General features: G+C 35.1%; 1 long non-coding RNA gene across 1 annotated transcript in view; it reads left to right on the plus strand.

The window, feature by feature from the left end:
- Window positions 1–10203: 10203 nt before the first annotated feature.
- LOC126297931 (uncharacterized) overlaps window positions 10204–23325 on the plus strand; it is a 51526-nt gene continuing 38404 nt past the window's right edge. The window contains exon 1 of the long non-coding RNA XR_007552587.1: window positions 10204–10280. This is a non-coding gene — a long non-coding RNA (uncharacterized LOC126297931). The remainder of the gene's footprint in view (window positions 10281–23325) is intronic.

A 23325-nucleotide genomic window follows, 5' to 3' on the forward strand; every position in this document is an offset into this window, starting at 1 on the left:
TTGATGACAACAGTTTAAATATGTTCAGGTCTTTTCTAGAGAACCGTCAACAAGTTGTGTGCATTGGCAGGGAGACATCAAATTTGGTTAATGTTAGGTATGGAGTGCCTCAAGGGTCGGTGCTTGGACCTTTACTGTTTATACTAATGATTAATGACCTGCCCTTATTCATAAATTCTCATACAATATTGTATGCTGATGGCACAACTTTTCTACATAAAAGCTCTGATCTAGCTCTGATCTAGGTACACTGAAAACACTGGCCGAAAATACCCTTGCTCAGTCCTCATCATGGTTCAAAGCTAATGCCTTCTTGCTAAATGAAAAAAAAAAAACAGACACTTTACTTTAGCCTCAAAGAGATTCCTAACTACCAGGAATTAGAAACTGTTAAATTTTTAGGTGTCACTATTGACAATAAATTGACATGGGAACCAAACATTAAAAATATATTGGCTAGGCTTTCAAGAGTTATTTATCTAATTAGAAATTTAAAGCTAAATTATACAAGCTACTAGTGAACAATCCGTTTTACACCATTGATGAATTCTTTGAAGATGAAAATACTGTTTTCTAACGTGTACCTATTTTAATTAAACCAATTTACATCGATATAGTAGTTTATGTAGAAATATATGCTCTTTGTCTATTGCTGTAATCAGCTGAACGACAATAAAGTTATTATTATTATAAAATCGAATTCCACGGAACACCACATCTTACTTCCCGAACCATGTAATCGAGATTGCAATGCGCTTTTGAAAGCCACTCGTAGCTCGTGTCATGTGATCACGCCAGCCGATGACAGCGGATATTCAGACCACAGGACAGGTGATGTAGTCAGCTAATACCAACATCATTAAGTAGCGGGGATACACAAACAGGAAAAGATAATGTTTTAAATTAATTACATAGTGTTGCTACAAAAAAAGCAAAGCTTTCACATATAATGTTGATATTTTTTGCGCGTGTTAAACTTTAAGTTATGTCACACAAACGTTCCAGTAAAAATTTTAGACGAGTCCAGTGACTTGTCCTCAAAGTTTTCCACAAATAAATTAGCTACCGGAGAGGAGAGAGAGCTTCCAGTAGCACTACATCAATTTGCTCATAATGACGACATGAATGTCTGATCTTCTGGGCTGGAAAGACTTTTAAATGGCTCGTCATCAAACGCTCTGTGATTCAAGAAATTCATCGTACATTCTCACACATAGTTCAACTTGCGAAAAAGGAAATTTACTTTGAAAGTAACGCTTTTCAAACCACCGTTCGCAATATTTTTCCGCGACTTGTTAGAAATAGGTTCGTTTCAGCGGTCGTCAGAGAGCGCCAGATAACTGGTCCCACCGCGCTTTGGCAGCTGCTACGACGCAGGAAGCCCGTATGTTCGTATGTGCAAAACATTAAAAGATCTTACTTCATAAAAGAAAAGAGAAGTCAGAGGATACTCCAAGAGCATCAGAATTTCGTGAACCATACTAAAATGGGACATTTAAAGTGCATACTTAAAGAGCACATTCGTATATCTAGATTTCCAATGAAGTAGGCCTCGACCTGATATTAAGCTTCTCAGTGTGGGTTTCGGGATGTAAATTTTCTTTGAGTACCAGAACTGTATTAACTCATTTTTTGATTGTTTATTATGGCTTAATGCCATATATGCTAGAAGATGAAAATGTGCACCTGAAGTGCAGCGAACAGTTAAAATTTGCCAATAGTGAGGAACCAAACATTTCGTTTCAAGTACATTGACTGCCTCAGCGTAAAAAGTTTATAAAAGTCAAATTTCTGTAGCAAACCGACAGAACTAACTTCATTGTTCTACAAGACAATTAATGCACGAGCGCCAGAAAAGCGGAAATAAAATAAAATCTGAAACTAGTAACGTGTATTAGCCTTCTGTGATTACGTTACCGTATTTTAATTCACTTAAAAGCTCCTGGCCACAGAAATCCATTTTGTTTTCATTTCACGTGAGAGCAGGAAACGAAGAGGAAACAGCCAAATCACTAAATGTAAACATGGGTCACGTGGAGACTACAAACTTGCCCAATGTAACTGACTGCTCTGCGCATCAGCCTCGGATCTACGATATTTCCGAACCGGGGCAATACTAAGATAGTGCCCCCCCCCCCCCCCCCCTCACCCGTCGAGCGTTTGAGATACGACGTCAAAAATTTAAATACGTTCATTCTGTAGCGCACATCTTTCAGAAGAGTCCAATACATAAAACATATATGTTCGAGGAAATGTAAGACATGTTATTTGGTCTTAAGCGTGCCAGACTGCAGTGCAACCTCTCTTCATACAGCATTCTCAAACCGCACGTCACTGTATTTCGCTCCGTGGAATTGAAACGTGTATATTTTGTACTGGATGCCATCAAACTATATTCAGAACAGTGGAAATTAAAATGTCCTGCCCACCTTTTCTTTCTTTTTTTTTTAGAAGAAAAACCTCGCAATTGATTCTGGATGGGATGATTTGTAACCGGGAGAACAAGAACTTTTCAGAAAATTTGCACCCTTTATTGCCTGTTAGCTAATAACTTTTTGTTTTGGGTGACATAAAATTAAATATATGACATAAAACCAGTAAATACAACAGACAAGCAAGACAGTACATTCCTTCAATCCTTAGTGCCTAGCATTGTTTTCTCTCTACTCTTGCTACAGCTTTACATGGCGTGCTTTCCTTTTTGAGAAAGAATCTGTTACCTCATCAAAGTTCGTCAAGCGTTGTGCTATATGAAAAATCGAAACATCGTTGTCTAATACAGCGTAAGCTGTTAATATAAATAGTACCAAAGACTGGTGTGGTTTCTCGATCTGTTTACGCCTATTTTGTCACTGTCTGCTAGATAAAACAAAATAGGCCTTTCTAGCACTGCAGAAATTGTAACACATACCAAATAAACGACTGTTTTGACACATATGGTCATTTTAGAACACGACAGAACATAATTCACCAAGACCAACATACAATGCCTATTAGGCCTACCACAAGCAAATAGCTTAGTTTCTCGAGCATGAGATCGAAAAGTAGTAGTACAAGATTTGTCTATAAATTTGGAATCGTGTGTGATGTCCCCATTTCTTCTCCTTCTTCGTTCTAACAAACAATCTTTTCATGACTAATTCTGGAAGTATTCCTGCCTTTGTCAAAATTTATTCGCCGGTTAACGTCACTAACCCTGCCAGAATCACCTGTTTAGTTATCCCTGATTATTCTCCGGTTAGGCGTTGTTATGTTCGTACAAATAGCCACCTTCCGCGCTACTTCCAGAACAGGGGTTATGTGGCTGCTAGACGGGGACTGTACAACTGGCCCTTACTAGCGTAGCAGTCTGGCCAAAACTTTTCTGACAAAATTTCATTTTCCAGGATACACTAAGAAGATAATAAGTAACCTATCTTGCCCATTATTCTTGTCAGTCGTTTATTTCCACTCTGGTAGTCTGAAACTATGGATAACAGCGCTGATCATTTGCAAATCTAGTCAACCACATAATCAGAGAACGGTTCAGCTTTACTCCGGTCAGATCGTATAACCCGGTCCCCTTTTGCCTGCAGGAAAGTTTATTTCTAGTTGCGACGAGGATTCCCTGACAGACATCACGTACACTATGCACGCATTCAAATATTAACTTATGATTCATTCAGAAATCAGTTTACAGAGTGTGTTCAAAAACCAACAGGGATGCGTTTCAAAATTATGAGTAATCGATAGACCAACGAGCGCTGGTTGCTAGGAGCTTTGTGAAACAAGGTTTTTTATTCTCGTGAATATGAATTTGCCCCCCCCCCCTCACCCCCGCAATTGTCATCCGGGTCAGATACATCGGTTTGCCCCCCCCCCCCCCCACCTACTGCGCATGCGTGAATCTCCCCCCTACTGCGCATGCGTGAATCTGGCAGCTTGGGCGCGACAGTAAAATTTTTCCCGGTAGCATCTAGATGCTTGGTGCGACTGCTTACGCAGCCAACAGCAACATTTCTGTAGCGAGAAGGGGGAGAAGGTACAACTCATACGCTACTCAACTGCGCATGCGCATGAGCCCGTTTGTAACTGCTATACCGAATCTAGTGTAAACAGTTGTGACGTCACGCTCATCTGAGGCATTTTGTTGTTATGAAGCACTGCATAGTCTTCCTAACGTCTTTGACACATTTTGCTGTTGGCAAACCTTCCACCATAGATACAATATCTATGGTCGAAGTGGAAAACGCTTGTATGACACTGTGTTTTGTTCATGTACATGGCACATTTCCTTTGCAATTCATGTTTTATTTTCATATTTTTTTCCTCATTCATGTTTTATTGTTGTATTATTCTGCAGCACCGGGATACAGTAATATCCTTTGTTAGATTATCGATTCTTACCAACCAAGATTACAAAAAATTAACTGAAAACTAAAACAACGAAAAATTCACGGAATTCTAAAAAATTCCCATGTTTTCCCGGTTTTCTCCCAGATGAAAAAACCCCGTGTTTTTCCTGGATCTCCTGGTTGCCCCGGGTCTTATACACCTTGTGTTAGGTTTATTGAAACTAATAATGATTTTGTAATCTTAGATCAATGTAAAGGTAATACACATGTTTTATTTCTATCATTTTATTTTTGGAAAAAAACTATGTAGTTAAAGAATATTTTACTACAGGAAAGCAGGAAGGAATAGATTCTTTTTATTTAGCACAAATTTATACAAGATTCCTAAACAACTTCCGACAAACAATCTTAATGTTTTGAACATTTTTATCGCAAGAAAAAAACTTAAATAATATATATCATGAGTTTGTAGATAGAGATATAAAGTTTGATGTATTTAAATATGTAGTAAATATTGTGAATCATGAATTTGGATTTCTTATGACAGATTTAAACCAGGAACTAAATGTTGGAAAATTCCATAAGAATGCAGTTGTATAAATGTTAATCTCATTAATCATAAATGTTAAGTGTTAATCACTATTTATCTCAAATAAAGATTCGTGAAATATGATCACAGTGTTAAAACGGAAAAAATAATTCAAAAGGAAGAAGCAGAGTAAAGAGAAGCTCTTCAGGCATTGGAACCTAGAGCAGAATATGAGAAATATAGAAAAAGTTGATTTGTTATTAAGTTTAACAAAAGATTGGTGGGGTAGGTAAAAACGTACTAAAAGCAATTGAAGAAAATGGTGAAGTAGAAATTCAGATGGTTCTTTGTCATAGTATAAAAGATTTTAGAGGGAAGGAGATTAAGGTTTAACTTCTCGCTGACATCAAGCTCAGTAGAGATGGGGCACATGCTGAAAATTATTCAAGGATAGGGAAGGATATTGGCCATGCCCTTTCAAATGAACCATCATGGCATTTGCCTGAAACTATGCAGGGAAATCACAGAAAACCTAAATTGGATGGCTGAATATGGATCTGAGCTGTCATCCATCTGAATGTGAGTCCAGTGTATTAACTAATGTGCTACCTCTCTTAGTAATATTTTAGAGATGTAGGAGTCAGTCATAATAAGCATAAATTAAATGACTCAGAAATACATGTTTTTAATAAATATGAGGAAGAGCTTAATATAGATATATGATAGAGTATTCTTTTTAAATAAATGAAAGAAGAATGTTAAAAAATAAAAGTGAATGGATGTTAAGATATATTAACAGCAGTGAAGATAAAAGGCCTGAAGCAACTGAGAAGTATGCTAATAATCTACAATTAATATTCAACTCACAAGAGAGTGGTTGAATCCGACATCTAAACCCACCTGAAATTTTTTGTGCAGGAAGAATACAATGAAAGAAATGCACGGTAGAAATTTCAGCTACTACGACACACTGCAAGTAATTTTTAAAAATTATTGAAGTTACTCGTTTGTCTTATGAAGAATCACTTATGACAGTGGTTTGTACAGCTCTTCCTGCCCAAAACGTAATCGGCCATGACAAGATAGTGTAGTGTTGCATAGTGCCAATATCCGGAGTGACACAAGCAGTTTTGAAGCACGTAAACCACACAAAAATGTCATGTATCATTAATGTTTTGAGCAAGGGGCAGTTCGTATCAATAGTTAAACTGTTTCATATGTAATTCTTATAAAAGTGACCAGAAGAGGAAAATAAATAAAGGCTGTGTTTGACGTTACATTATAGAGGACTTCCATCAATTGTGACTTTAATCTATTGATGTCAACTATTTCTTACTCATACATAATTTTATAGTAATTCCTGTAGAGCAGTTTTTATGAAAATTTTTAAATAATGTGTATTTTAGAAACAATGAAGCAGTTCCTTGTTTATTCTTTAAAATCATCATAATAATGTGAAGTGTCATTTGTATGACAAAAATAAAACATGTTCCTAACACCGGGCACACCTGACGAAAGAAAAATTAATGCTTTCAGGCATGTCACAATAAGTACTATAGTGGCCGGCACAAAAGTAGTCCTCAAGGTCACGGCCACTGCTTGCAGCCAGCAGGGGCTGCGGGCTGTCATTTGCCCGCCTCTCGGCTTTGTTGCCATGTAGGTACCATTAACGGTGCAGTAGGTCAGAGCAGCTGAAAGCAGTGTTACTGTGCTATATCGAGTGTTCACGTCTGATCTCTCAGTGTCTTACTGCCTTTAGAAAGGTGCTTTGACGTGTGTTCGGTGGTGAACAACAATGCAGGAGCAACGGCCAACCTGTAGTACTCCTCCGGTCGGTGTACGTAAAGGGTGGAAAGACATTCGTAAACAATCGAAAATTATCATATCGAATGTACTCAAGTTTTTTACTGATCTGGCCGATAATGAAGAAGCGAGGAATAACTTAAATTCTGCACAAATTTATAAACTAACTGCTAAAGCGTGTGGTGTCTCCGAGGCAACTGTAGGCCGTATTTAGCAAATCTGTGTCATTGGCAGAATCTCTAGACATGAGTGACTGTTTCGATTCTCCAATAAAGGGATACGAATGTGAACGGAAATCAACCAACTTTGACGATTTTAACAAAGAGCTCGTGTGTAGAACTGTACTTCGGTATTAAAACAGAGGAGAGTACCCCATGGCTAAAAAAGTACAGCCTGACCGCGAAAAAATTAATTATTCGGGATCAGAGACCTCTATTCTTTGTCTTCTCCGCTCCCTTGGTATCCGATTCAAGAAGTGTAATGACGACCGAAATTCTTAATGGAACACAGAGATACTGCAGCAGCAAGAGCGAAGTTTTTGCGTACAATGCACTTCTTGCATGCTGAAGACACCAGGTCTGTAGTGTACTTGAATGAAACTTGGGTTTCACAGAGCGACACTAATAAATATATATGGCACGACTCTAAAGGAAATGGTAGTTTGAAAGTGCCTACTGGTAGAGGTGGCCGATTAATCAAGCTGGTTCATTAACTACAGGCTTCATACCAGAGACCAAACTTGTTTTTAGTGATGGGAAAAGTTCTTGCCAATCCGATTCAGAAATGAATGGATAAGTTTTTAAGAATTGTTTTATTCGACTGTTGTCTGCGCTAGAAGAAGGGTCAATTATCGTGATGGATAACACCAGCTACTACTCCATTCAGATAGAAAAGCTGCCACGTTCAAATTGGCACAAGGCAGATATTATGGAGTGGTTAAAGAGGAAGAATGTTTCATTTCCAGTCAATGAAACGAAGGGTGAACTTCTGTTTAAGGAAGAAATCGTAGGTGCTAAAAAGACTTGCGAATTAAATCAACCAGCAAACGAAATGGGACACCAAGTGGTACATCTACCACATTATCACTGCCAGTATAATCGCACTGAATTGATATGGGCCCAAGTAAAGCGAAAATTAGCGAAAAGAAATACTACTTTCTAACTTGCTGATGACGAGAAGCTAACACACGAAGCTCTGTACAATGTTACTCAGCAGGACTGGGAGATGTGCGTAAAACATGCATAAGCATTGAAAGAAACTGATTTCTTGAACCAGGGTTTAAGAGATACCACAGTGGAATCTGTGATGACACACCTGGCTGAAACAAGCCACAGTGAGTCTGACGACACGCAGCCAGAAGATCCTTCAGTTTAAGTAAGTGCTGTCTATGTAAAAAGCTGACTTGATTTAAATGTTTGCCTATTCATTTCAGTACCGAGGACATACTGCGAATGTTTTTCCCTTACAGTAGACGTCTGATAAATGTATCACAAGTGGTGGTGATTGGTTTACTCGACAGTAACTGTCAATTAAAATAGTATTGTCAATTCTGCATTAATTAACAACAGTTTTTCCTGAAAACCTGTATCGATTGTCTTTACATTCGGTTATAATCTTACTACATTCGCTTTACTTGTACATTCGAAATTTAACTCCTTTTTTGATAGACTGGCTGTTTCTAGTAAGGGTAAAGCAGTTCATAAAATGACAAAACGTTCTGGTGCTTCTGTATCGACTGTGTACATAAAGAGTGCAGTAACATCAGAACAGTCCCAGCACCTATTCTGATTCTCCGAAAAGAGTATAGAAATCTATATTTGACGACTTTTACAAAAAACTACAACATAGAATTGTATTATTTTAGTATGACAGAGGATAGTATTTGATGGCTAGAGAAATACAGGGTAATGTCTGCGATAACATTGATTATTCTGGCCAGTCACTTCAATGCACTGACTTCTCCTCCAATTGGATTTAATTCAGAAACTGTAATGATGGACGAAATTTGTAACACAACATAGGGACATTGTAGTAGTAAGAATGAGGTTTTTGTGTACCAAGCACGTCTTGCGTGCTGAGAATTGCTTACAGCAAATTTAGATAAAACTTCGGTTTCACAAAACCTTTCGAACAAATATTTTGCTCGACTTCAGTGAAAACATTGGCTTCAAAATAACTACAATTACTTTTGTGTAACGTATGTCGGCATTTTGAGTGATGGATGCAATGATGAAGGATATGTATTAGCAGCCAGTAAAATATTTTCGGGAAGCAGGGAATATTCTTGGTCACATTAAAGCGAGATGTCCGAACAAAACTCTTGGCGACGGCATACGACGACTCGCGCGGTGCTGCACACGGAATATCGCGGAAGTAATTTGCCTCCGTACATGATACGATACAATAATGTTGTCTGAAATGTTACCAAAAATAATTTTGTAGTTTTTTAACAACTTTCTTGCGGGAAGTTTCTTCGCAGTCGTACAGAACGAAAATTCATCAGCGACTACATTTTTCGATACGCAGTCAGCACAGTTTCACACCTCTTATAATATTTTATTTTTAATCTAAGAATACTTTTGTTTCCGAAATAAAAGCTGCAGCATATGTATCCGTAAAGTTTGAGGATGTTCATATATTTTTCAGTCCAATTACATTAGTGATTCTGTTACTACCACAGGTTGAAGTAAATAATTATTTTCCTCCCGAATTTCTTGTAACATATTTTTCATTTTTTTCTTTGCAGCTAGCGAGAATTTTCTTTTGGAAAGTACTCTATCATATTCTAGATTAAAAATAGAGTTGCCCAAGTATTTTAAATTTTTACGACCATTTGAAATTATCACTGTAAAAAAAACTGTCAATGCTGTAAGACGGGGAGATGAACTTGAAGCCTTATTTTCGTGCCGGCCACTATAGTTTTATCTAGACAGAATTGCGGAGGAGTAATAAATGGCCGATGCTATGCGTGTTGTGCTGCATATCACACATATTTAAACAATTCGTAAAACATCCTGATGGAAACGGCTAATGCACAAATAACTGAAACTTGAGAATACTGTTTTCCTGATGAAATGGAGCTACCTGAAATTATATTGTCTGACAGATTCCTTAAAAATGCTTCCCACTGTCGTAAAAATTCTATACCGAGAGTCACACTGGTTGTCCTGGTGGAATCTGAATTAATATCAACAATCCTTTGGTTGTCCTGAAAGACAGTTATCATTATGTCCAGGCCAAGAGTCCCACAAAAGCAATGAATTATTTTCTGCAACTGATTAGAAAGTGTTTTAAAAGAAATGTTAAAAATTTTCTTTTATATTTTTCCATATTTTAGGTTGATTAAAAGGTTTTTGCTAGTATAAAACCCCTTTTTTGGGCTAAAATACCTTGAGAAAAGCATGCATCTAATCACACTTATGACCATCGTTGTTGAATACCAATGTGTCATAGCATTAATCGATTGCATAACAGACTCGGTCTTTTTTCGTCACAAAATGATAAAGAGCAGTTATTTCACAAAACCTGATTATCAGTCTTAGACCCAGCAGATGTGGGAAGAACAGCAAGTTTTGTCTTTATATCAGCTACAAATTAATGGATCTCCTCTACTGGTACACTTTTACTTGAATTAAACTTCATTGTTCGTTGTTTTGTGACTTCCTATGCTGTACAATTTTTTAAATCTGCTTAACCATTTCAAGGTGGATGTACTCCCTCAAGGAAGACTCATAGCTGAATATGTCACTTGCAAATTTCGTTATCTCTCTAATTGAAAGCAATGATTAATCTCATTGTTACATTAGATTTTTAAAATCCTTATTATAGAATTCCATTCTATTATTTGTTTGCAGGTGTTTAGGAAGAATTACTTTAACTTTGAATATTATTTTAAAAGCTTCAGCTACATTTCGTGTTTTAATTTTAACCGAATACTCTATGCGAACTTTGAAGATACATTAATTACAGTTAATTGGCATTAATATTCTTTTATTTAGAGTAGAAATTTCTTTCAAGCTTCCAGAATCCATTTATACCAAATTTGCTGGCCATAAACATTTCTTCTATTAAAATTTCTCTCTTTTGTTTATTTGATTGAGTCATAATTTTGTTATGAATATTTACAGCTCCTTAACCATCTTCTACACATTTTCTTCACAAATTTATTGTACTTGCTTTTACACAGAATTTTTACTTTGGAGAAGTTGAGGAATTATTGCAACTACAGTCATTGTTTGCACCAATTGCTTAAACCTTAGTGAGAAAATTTCCTTTATGAATTATTATTGATTGACTTTCTCAATTGCTTAAAATTAAGTTGCTCCATATTCTTATAAAACCTATAAAATCCTGCATTGGCAGATTACTATTAAATTTTTTTTACCAAGTACTGTTATTCACCATAGCTTAAACTTATAATCAGAAATATGCACCAACTTTTCATCCTTGTGTCTGAATTTTAGGGCATGGTTATCATATGCTCTTTTCCGAAAGCTATCTATCTGTGTAATATATGTCATTACATCTGCTATAGTAGAGTTTCCTCAATCTCTTTCTTATAATAATATTTATTACATGTGTTTAGCAGATTTCTGTTTTGACTCTTACCTTCTTCAAGTACGGAAGATAAATTATCTAACTACATTCATATCATCAACTGGATCATTAACAAGTATTAATTTTCTACTTAGAAAATCAATAAAATTCTTTAGTTTCGAAAAAAAATTACTTTTCTACATCTTTCAGATTATATAATTCAGATAACATTTATCATCAATTTCCAACTGTTTATTTACAAATACATCAGATTATTAAGTTAAAATGCTTATCAGACTTGTAACCAGCAGGAAACAACATTAAATGAATAATCACAAATGCCACATGTGTATTCATCAAAATTTTGAAACTTCTCTCAGTTATAATATAACTCATCTAAATATTAAACTAAATCTTTTGTAATATATCCAACAGAGGTATCAAACACAAGTTTATTATTACTTTTTTACAATTATGAATCCAGTATGTACCAATATGATCTAAAGTTTCAAAAGATACTGAGCCAAATTCAGGTGTATATGTTTCTACCAGAATTTCAAAATCATAAAAAATGGCTAAAGAACAAATTTATAAACTATTTTCTAACTTTTCTACATTAAAGTTGCGTAGGTGTGTATAATTTCTAATTACAGTACTTATTTCAAGGTTTTTTAACTCTTCAATATATGTTCCAAACTGTATCTTGTATTCAGATAAGTAGGCTCATTTTTCTGTTTCTTATGAATGACATGTAACAGTAACTCCAGCTGAAGATCCTAATGCTGCAAAAACTGAAGAAAGACATCCTCTTTCAAGCTCATTTAATTCATAGCCTAATTTTGTTTCTGCAAGATATTTAACAATATTTTTAATAACTGGAATGGAGAGGGTCAAAAGCAAATTACCATCTAATTTAATGTTACTATCTTTAGATTTTATCTGAGTGTCTGTTAAATATTTATCAAGAAAGTTAGGTTTTTTAAATTAATTTTTTGGTAGTTTTGCCTATGCAGACTTTGTTTTAGTTTACATCTCATAGTGTAATATTATAATGGATTGAAAATTCTTTCATTTGCAAAAAAATATGTATATATAGTGGTTCAGGAACTTGACTAGAAGAGAGATGATAAAGGAATTAATCAATCAAATGAAGCTTGTAAGAACATGCTTTTGCTTATCATAAAGATATAGAACATGGGATTTAGTAGATAAAAAGCAATATCTAGCTCCCAAACAATGAATGTGTAGTTCAGATGCTTCAGTTGATGAAGAGGTAGCTACAACAGCTATGAAAGAAACAAAGTCCCTGGCAGATAGGAGCTGAGGTCTGCTTGAAGTAAAGCTGTGAGGATGGGTTGTGAGTTGTGCTTGGATAGCTCAGTCAGTAGAGCACTTGCACACAAAAGATAAAGGTCTCATGTTTGAACTTCAGCCTGGCACACAGTTTTGAACTGCCAGGAAGTTTCATATTCTCCCTCTCCACTACAAAATGAAAATTTCATTGTGAGAAATTTACAGTAAAAGAAATTTGGGAAAAGGTGTTTATATAGATGATAATGGTCAGTATTTCTCATGGTACTATAGTAATCAATGTGTTCACTGCTACTGTACCATATGTCTCTGATTCCCAGAATGTTTGGGTAACTTACTTAAAAATCATGTTAAATATGGAACTTTTAAATATGTTTAACATTTTGGCCTTCTCCAAATCATGATAATGTGTAATACCAGCAAATTCTTATTCATGAATAACTATTAATCTGTCTATTTCATTATTCTCATCCAAGATATAATACAATATAAATAACAAAATTATAATTTAAAATATCAAAACCCACATAGTCAACACATTAAAAATATAGTAAAAAATACTACATATAATAAATTATTTGGGTATGAAAATTGTGTCCCCAAGGTTTTTGGAGTTCAGAAAACAGCCTTGTTATTTGCTATACATTCCTTTTAACTTTTTGTAGATTTTGAATTGGAGTGGTCCATGTAATTCACCACATTCACAGAGTTCATCAATACTAATGTAGTCCCATTTCTTCAAATTTTCTTTACAGGTGGATATGCACTTCCATAGGTGATTCAGGACTGTAAAAGTTTCTCCTTTTGGTTGATCCATAGGCCTATTAGAGATGAGTTCTGACACAGTTCTACTCCTTGTTTATTAGGTGATAATGGGGTTACATTGGTTGATTGTATGGACGGCTATCTTGATTTCAGTTTCACTGTCCAGACATACAGTATCTGAGATCTGTCTCTAGCTTTTATTTTTCATCCTCTGCAATTGTTTTCTTCTTAATTCTGGTGGAGCTGTATCCATAAACTTACGGCAAGTTGAAAAAGGGAGAGTGAGAGAGAGGGTGATATATATGTATGTATTATGAACCCTTCCTCTTGAAAATCTCTCTCCCTCATATGTCACCTGTGTTACCACAGATGACATATCACTGATGTCATTTGCACTAAGATTGCAGTACACGCAAGGTGCCTATTTTTTCCACTGCCCTGAGCGGAACGCATAAGTTTTAATGAATGTTCACAAACCTGCAGTTTCCTATAGCTGTTGTCCTGTGCACAGTAAACAGCACACAGGTCATGAATCTGTTATCTTGAGGCTGTAAGAAACTCTTAGCTAGGCACTGATATTATGTGAATAATTGAATTTCCAACTAGTTTGTTTATATAGGATGCCACTAGCTTTTTATTAGCAGGACACAAGGAACTGCACAGTTACATTCCACTTTAGAGTATCAAAGAATTTCAATTCTTCAACAAATTAATGACCTGCATATTTCTGTAATTACAGGTCTCAGATTTACAAACTATAGGTATTGCAAATTAAATCTTAACTGATACCACAACAGACACGTCTATCCTCTGATACAGTTGAACCAGCTCTGATCTTACAGCCAAACCCCTTCACCCACCATCTGAAGATCACCAAAGTGCTTCATCTGCCTTTTCTTGTAACAGTTGTTAATTATTCTGCTCATTATTAATACTTGTGAGATAATGGAATGATAGCACACTATTGAGAGATGCTTTACACATTAAATGCAAGTAAATATGGTGTGTAGTTTGCCTAATATTAATAACAGGAGATTATCATTTGGTGCAAAACTACTGAAAGCAGCAGCCAATTGTGGAGAAGGACTACAATTTAGGCAGTCTTTCTCATGATACCTGTACCAAGCAAACCATATGTCATCGGTACCTCACACCACATTACATTATCTTGTCACTGCTGACTTCTCAATTGCTCTGAAAATACTTTCTTGTAGCTGAATATGGTGGTTGCCAAGCCAGAAATATTACAAGCTGCAGGATCTGTTTATAGGAATAGGGTGAAGACATCCTGTAATGATACATTCAGTCTCATTCAAATCTACCTCTATCTATTAAAGACCTGTATTCTGGCCCTAAATGGGCATCCTCTGCCAATGGATGCATTGAGTGCATATGTTCTGTGCTGTTTCCTCATTGATGTAATCCCTTGAAGCAGTTCTTCTAGCACTGTTGTACAGCCAAAAAGTCTGTACCTGAGGATATAAGTAAAATGTGCTGCTTGTGTGTGTGTGTGTGTGTGTGTGTGTGTGTGTGTGTGTGTGTGTGTGTGTGTGTGTGGGCGCGCGCGCGCATGCGCGCGCACCAGCGCGAATATATACCTATCCTTTTTTCCCCCTAAGGTAAGTCTTTCTGCTCCCGGGATTGGAATGACTCCTTACCCTCTCCCTTAAAACCCACATCCTTTCTTCCTTTTCCTTCCCTCTTTCCTGACGAAGCAGCCGCCAGTTGCGAAAGCTCGAAATTTGTGTGTGTGTGTGTGTGTGTGTGTGTGTGTGTGTGTGTGTGTGTGTTTATATGAATGCATACCTTTGATTATTTACATATATTATTTAAAATAATTTTACAACCCACATCCTTTCTTCCTTTTCCTTCCCTCTTTCCTGACGAAGCAGCCGCCAGTTGCGAAAGCTCGAAATTTGTGTGTGTGTGTGTGTGTGTGTGTGTGTGTGTGTGTGTGTGTGTGTGTGTGTTTATATGAATGCATACCTTTGATTATTTACATATATTATTTAAAATAATTTTACTAAATTCATTTTCTGTATCTAAAGACTTATTTCATTCCCTTGATACAATAACTAGGTTTGCTAAATTAAGTTGTTAAACAAATTTTATTCACATTACTTTGTTTTTGTTAATATTCCACAGGTTTCTTATCTAAAACCATATTTTTCATTTTGATACACCTCTTTGATTCTGTAAAAGGAATAATATGATTAATCTTTAGAAAATCTGCAATTTTAAATACAAAAAGTTATATTGAATAAACTCTTCAGCTGTGTGTTTATGCTTAAAATTGAAAACAAAGTTCTAATTTTCTTCATATGATCATCAGAAACCATTTTTAATTGTTTATTAAAATATCTCATTCTGCTTTTCTTACAGAAGATACAACTATGACACTGATCCTGAATCTGATTAAATTTTCCATAACCTTCACACTGTTTAGAATTATTAAACCCATTTACCTCTTCTTCAGAACCATATTCATTTGCATGCTAATCTACTTCTCCACATCACTATCAGAAAGTACTGAATATTCACTGTCTTATTCCACAGAAACAAATCCATGCTTTTGATTCCATCTTTCTCATAAATTTCTATTGCATTCCATACACACAGGTTTTTGGTGTTCCTAAATCTTCTGAAAGTACATTTAGACTTTTTGCTTCTTTACATACATCAAAAGTTTTAAAATCCTCTTGTGACCTTTTGTTTTAGCATAAGTATTTTTACAGTTCTTACAAGCAAATGCTATTTTTCATTTCCAAATTTGTTTACATCTACTACAAATTTAAAAGTAATTTTGCTGTAGTTTTCTCATGTATCAAATGTCACTCTTGTTTATTATAATGCTTTTTACGACTTTACGAGATCCCCTGTGATACTAAACCTCCATACAAGTTTCACAGTCTAGCCACTAATCGATAGAAATTGTTACAGATGACATACTTTACAACAGATCGTTCTTTCTCAGTCAAGACCGCAAAGTTAAGTTAACCCTTTCCTGAATAAACTTAATGAATTGGCATTTAGACATTCTCCCTACCTGTTCTGTGCTGTTTCCTCATTGATGTAATCCCTTGAAGCAGTTCTTCTAGCACTGTTGGATTTGAGTGTACAGGCAAAAAGTCTGTACCTGAGGATATAAGTAAAATGTGCCATCTAATCTATTTTAAATAACTTTCAGGTGCCAATATGTTGCATTTATTGGCAAATAGTGTAAAATGGTTAACAGTGACATATATAGACATAAATAACTTCAGAATTACTTAAAAACGGGAGCATGGCTTCCACAGAGATCATGTCTGGATTGCATTCTAACACTGACTGACAAGCTTGGTGTGGAATATAAATCTTTAGTAGGCTTCACACACACACACACACACACACACCTTTGGAATTACACTCAAGGGAAAACACACATCACGATGATATCTATTCATATATTGCACCATATTATGCAACAGCATCCCCCAAGATCATTATGAACTGTCCAATACCACCTTTTTTAAATGCATCCATATGTTTATCCTATGATTCTTTGCTTCCTAGGGCCTTTAATTTGTATTTTTATAGGTCTCGTTGAGTTTGCCCAAAAACCTATTCATATTTGTAAATACATATAAAATATTCTGGAATGACATACATTCTCGTGATTGTTAATAGATTGTCATTAACAAAAATATGTACATACACCAAATTAAATATCAGATCGAGAAATTGAAGTAATAAATGTTCAGCAACAAATATTAAGAGGCTGTGGGAATGTTAGCATAGATAACTAACACCTCTAAGTCCATAATTGCAATTTGTAAATTCGCTGGCACAAAAACCTCATTACGATTCAAATGAAAGTAACTGTCATTATCCAGTGAAGTAATCTCATTCGTTATTCATTTTATGTAATTCATTGTAATTAATGATGCTTGTAAGTTATGCAGATATTTACTTCTTATTAGTTACACTACCCAAATTTACGAAGTTCTGGTATTTGAGAAAACAGCATGATGTGCATACTTCGAACAAATGTACGAATAAAATCCATACAGTCACTAATTATGAAATTGGAGTAAAATCAAAATAATTGTTGAAATCGGATTGTGAATCAATTTTAACACACAAAACCAAGATGATGATAAAAATATTATGTTTTTGACATTATGTTTTATAACCTGCACAAATGTAACAGCAGTTAGTTTAGATGAAATTGTTTTTAATTGTAAGTTAGATTTTGTAATAAATTAACAATGGTAGCAATTGTTGAAAATTGTAGTTCTGTCGATCAGCTGGTGTCAATAAATAATTTGTCAAGCTTGAAATTTTCGTGATGTTCTCATTATTCGTAGCATCAACAACATCGATGAACCACAGGCCGACGCAAGTTAAGTAGTAACGTTTTAAAGATCGTCAGATGTGGTGGAGTAGAGCTGGGACCGATGTTAGAAATTGGAACTGTGTTTAATGAGTGATGGTTTCAGGTTATGTAAAAACGTTAATGCAAGATCTAAACAATGACAACTTTTGGCCAGAGTGTTGTTTGTGGTAACCATTTACAGGAAGAGCAAAAAAAATAATCATTACCTGCTGTGGGAAGATCACAAAATCATCTGTTCTGGATATCATTACCTGATGATATTGGACCAAATTCTTGGACTACGTGTGCAGCAGGAACTCAGATGAGCAACTGTTCTCTTTAATTTTCTAATTTTAAATATTGTTGTGTGACATTTGTGTACGATGAATAACAACGAGAACATGAAAATGCATGAAGAAAAGCCTGTAGGCTGTGAATCTGTAGAAAACACTTTGGACTTAGGACCAAGTCTCTGTGAACTATCAAATGGCTCTAACCACTACGGGACTTAACATCTGAGGTCATCAGTCCCCTAGAACTTAGAACTACTTAAACCTAACTAACCTAAGGACATCACACACACCCATGCCCGAGGCAGGATTTGAACCTGCGGCCGGCTGTGAACTATCGTCCAGCAGAATTTGAAGTGTAGGTAAAAGTTTTGGATGGAGTGAGTTCCAGTGAAAACGTCTCCACGAGTACTCCAATTACCCAGGGAAGAGTAGACGGAGATAATTTGTTAATGTTATTAATGCAGCATATGAAAGAAGTGAAGGAACAGATGGGACAGATTAGACAGGATATTGGTCAGCAAAGTTAACAGTTAAGTCAGCAATTAAATGAACAAATGGTGGCATTAAAGAATACTGCTACTGAAAATACTAATCAGATAAGGGAAATCCAGGAGGGTTTGATAGCACTAAAATTTACTGTTGAGACAGGGCAGGGTGAACTCAGTACTCGTGTGGTAGGAGTAGAAGAAAGAGTGGTGGATATATTAGAAACTAAATTCATAAAAGAGCTGTCCAAAATCGAGGAGAGATTCGAAAAAAAAACTAGATAAACATGTAGATGCATAAAATTCTAAACTTAAGTAGAGGTTGTTGAGACTAGTAGTGTTTTAGAAGAAAAAGTAGAAGCTTACAAAAAGGAACTCAGAGTTAAAATTTAGACATTACCAATCAAATAAGTAATGTAGAACTGAAGTGTGATGGAAAAAATAGATTTGTGTAAAAATAATGTTGCAGGTTTAAGTAAGAAAGTAATAGAATTTACAAGAGGGATAGAATTTACAAGAGGGTATAGCTCAAAGAAATTTTGTTAGCAATATTAATTGTGTATGGGGTGGCATACCTTTAAAACAGCTTTCCAAGAGATGGGAAATTGACTTAACAGCAGGTGTCCATCAGGTACCATTGGAGATTCAGTCTAGGAAATATACTGAGTTTTCGTATGGAGGAAGATGCTGATGCTATTGCTATTGTGTGGTACCATTTGGTCTTAATGTATCAGTTGCAGAATTTACCTGAGCATTAGATTTTGTTCTAGGAAAAGAATTGTTAGGAGTCTAATGGGCTTTCACCAAATTCAACAATTACTTATTAGAACATCTAGTAGTAGTATACACACCATAAGGCTTTAATCTATATACAAGAGTGTACTTTGAATCATAGCAGGATAACCAGGTGGGCACTATTCCTCCAGCAGTTCAGCTATACAGTAAAGTATATAAAAGGTGAAGAAAATCTAATTGCTGATGCTCTATCAAGATTGCTAATGGCATGGGAAGATGAACGTAACAGTGATGAGTGTGAAAGGAAATTTCGGATTATGTATCTAAAAGGGGTGAAAAATGAGAATGAAATCAGAAAAATTTTTAATGACATCTGTAGATATCACAACCATGATTTCAACTGGAAGTTAGTTAAAAGTTATCTGGGTAAGAGAGAATACGAGGAAGTAGAGCAGTATTATTAAGTGCACAAGGGTATAGTTTCCAGAAGATACAGTGCAGACAGTGATGCTTGGAGATTGTGTTGGCCACAGCAGTATATTGAAGTATTGATAAAGTATGTACATGAGAGTTTCAGACAGTGTGGGACACAGAAATGTATCCAAAAGATCCAAGAGAATGTATACTTTTACAACGTTGCCAGGAGAGTGAGGAAGCAATTATGAACATGTTACAGGTGCCAGAGGGTAAAAGTTAGTAATCAAACCTGCAAAGGATATATGCAAAAATCTTGGCAAAAGAACCTCTACAATTTGTAGCAGTTGATTTTTATGGATCATTGCCTATGGCTAAAGGAGGATTTTTTTACGTATTTGTCATGGTGGATCTTTTTTCAAAATTCATTAAACTATATCCGTCAAAGAAAGCAACAAGTAAGAACATAATTTTGAAAATTAGAAGAGACTATTTCACAAAGGTAAGAGAACCGAAGAACATACTTTCTGACAATGGAGCACAATTTACTTCTAAACTGTGGAAAACATTTGTTGAGGATAACATAAACCATATTCTGTTATCTGCTTACCATCTGTCAAGCAATCCAGCTGAATGTTACATGAGAGAACTATGGAAATTACTTAGAACTTATTGCAACAAAAAACATGTAAGTTGGATAGAGTACGTAGATAGCTTTGAAGATATACTGAGCAGCTTACAGCATTCGTTTACTGGGTTTTGCCCATATGAAATAATGTATCACAAGAAACCACCAAACCTGATCAATGAATTAATTGAATTACCAGCATGTAAGGATATGGGTCCACAGGAAAGAGAAGAAATAGTCAAGAAAGTTATGGAACAACAACAAAAACTGAGGAAAAACAGACATGATAAAAGTTGAAGCCTACAACTTTTGAAACTGATGATCTGGACCTGGTGGAGACACATGAAAAATCCAAGGCTATAAGCAATGAATTAAAGAAATTCTTTGACATCTATATTGTTCCATTCAAAACTCAGTCTATGCCACACCCAAATGCATACAGGTTAATGTGTCTAAAATATGGAAGGTTATTGGGTCTACGTAATATAACTAAACTTAAACCCTATAAGCAAGTGTCAAACATCAAGAAAAAAATAAGATGATGTAAATGCCCTCAGGAGGACACCACATCTTTGTGTCAAGTGTGTAGTGAGCACTAGGTCTCAGAGCTACGTAGCATTCTATTTTCTTCTTTTTGTTTTCAGATGTTACATCTTTTACTCATCTATAAACCTGTAATGAAGTTATCTCTTACTGTAAACACTATCCATTCTCTGTAGCATAAGTTTCCTGTATGTAATATGAATATTGAGTGACATTATTTGAGGAATAATGTGAAAATGTAAACTGTGTATTAAATTTAACTTTCTTACAGTAATGATTGACCAATAATTTATAGTTATTTTGTAAATAATGATTCTTTAAGCATTTCAGACAATAGTAACTACTATAGCAGAAACATAACTGAAAAGGACATTTTAAAACTAGTTCATGAGAAATAACTTGTGTAAAACATAGAGAGAAAGAACTGACAGCTTTGTAGAGATAACAATGATAATAGTTTAAAGTGTGTACTATGTATATAGTAAGTATTGTAAGTGTTGCTAAGAAACTACTTTCTGGCTATCACACTCTGTGGACAAATCATATTAGTAAGTAATGTTTACTTTTTTTGTGCATGTTATTAGCGCTATGATGTCCAGGAGGTAATTGATGGGACAATGTATAATTCTGGGAGTAAAAGACAATTTTATAGATCCATGTGTGTGTGTAATGTACAGTGTATAATAGTTATAGGTAAGTTAGTGTTAGCATTTTCATGACAGAATAGAATCTGGGAGTATATAAGATAATGGAGATTATTGTAGTGATTTTCTGTAGAGCATGTATTTGATATGTGGGAAGTGATACCATGATGTAGTTCAAAGGCGTTTCTATGAAAATTACAGGCACAGTCATGATTTTATGAATTTGTTAATGAGATGGACAATGTTAAAGATGTACATGTGTTGTTATATGGACAAGTTGCACTGTGACAAAAGACATTTTGTGAAAAGTATGTCATTACAAGATTGTGTGATGAGGAACAGTCTGTGAGTTTGTTTGACATGATAGAGTGTTAAATGAGATCTGGGAGATCAAATATACTGTATAGTGGAATATACTGAAATACTAATCAAAAAGAAAGGATACTTATATACTTTATTTTTGTTCATTGACTTTAATATGTACATAGTTAAATCTTTACAGTTTAGATATGCTTATCTTTGTGTGACTTTGTTTATAAATATGCTAATAGTATAGGATAATATGTGAATGATTTTGATATATTTATGCCTGATGTGACCTTAATTGTAACCTACATGAGTACCTTGAGTAATGAGTTCATCCCTGTTCCTACCAAGAGAACTGTATCCACAGTCCTTACCTGACCTGGAAGTAAAAACTAAAAACTGTGAAACTTAATAGTGGATGGTGCTTTGGCAGCATAGAGACTGTCAGAAAAAGAGGGGTTGCAGACACAAGATTGACAGCTCAAAAGGACTGATGATTGCGAGCTGCCAATTCCTTAAGATGTGCAATGTGAACCAGTGACTGGAGTGACAGCTAAGAACAATAAAATTTGACTTTTTCTATTAAAACTAATACTATGAAAATTTAAAAGTATTGAAAATATGTGATTTGAGAGTACCAGACCGTCTTTATGTATTTAGCAGCCATTTATACAAGTAATACTTGTAAGAGTGTCTGGGGGGGGGGGGGGGGGGGTTATTATGCAACAGCCAACAGCCTCCCCCAAGATCATTATGAACTGTCCAATACCACGTTTTTTAAATGCATCCGTATGTTTATCCTACGATTCTTTGCTTCCTAGGGCCTTTAATTTGTATTTTTATAGGTCTCGTTGAGTTTGCCCAAAAACCTATTCATATTTGTAAATACATATAGAATATTCTGGAATGACATACATTCTCATGATTGTTAATAGATTGTCATTAACAAAAATATGTACATACACCAAATTAAATATCAGATCATGAAATTGAAGTAATAAATGTTTAGCAACAAATATTAAGAGGCTGTGGGAATGTTAGCATACATAACAAACGCCTCTAAGTCCATAATTGCAATTTGTAAATTCGCTGACACAAAAACCTCATTACGATTCAAATGAAAATAAGTCATTATCCAGTGATGTAATCTCATTCGTTATTCATTTTATGTAATTCATTGTAATTAATGATACTCGTAAATTATGCAGATATTTACTTCTTGTTAGTTACACCACCCAAATGTATGAAGTTCTGGTATTTGGGAAAACATATGTGAATTTAATTTATGTAATCTGGTGAAGCACAATGTGTATACTTTGAACAAATGTTAGCAATAAAATCCATACAGTCACTGATTACGATATTAAAGTAAAATCTAAATAACTCTTGAAATCAGATTGTGAATCAAATTTCACACATAAAACAAAGAAGATGATGATAAAAATATTATGGTATGTTATTTGAAATTATATTTTATAACCTGCACAAATGTAACAGCAGTTAGTTTAGATGAAATTGTTTTTAATTGTAAGTTACATTTTGTAATAAATTAACAGTGGTAGTGATAGTTAAAAATTGTATTTAAAGTGACACAGCGAGACTGTGTGGGCAGTCAGTCACGTTTTGTTTATTTCAGGAGACAGTG

The sequence above is a fragment of the Schistocerca gregaria genome, chromosome X (assembly GCF_023897955.1).
Source record: "Schistocerca gregaria isolate iqSchGreg1 chromosome X, iqSchGreg1.2, whole genome shotgun sequence".
Classification (NCBI taxonomy): Eukaryota; Metazoa; Arthropoda; class Insecta; order Orthoptera; family Acrididae; genus Schistocerca; species Schistocerca gregaria.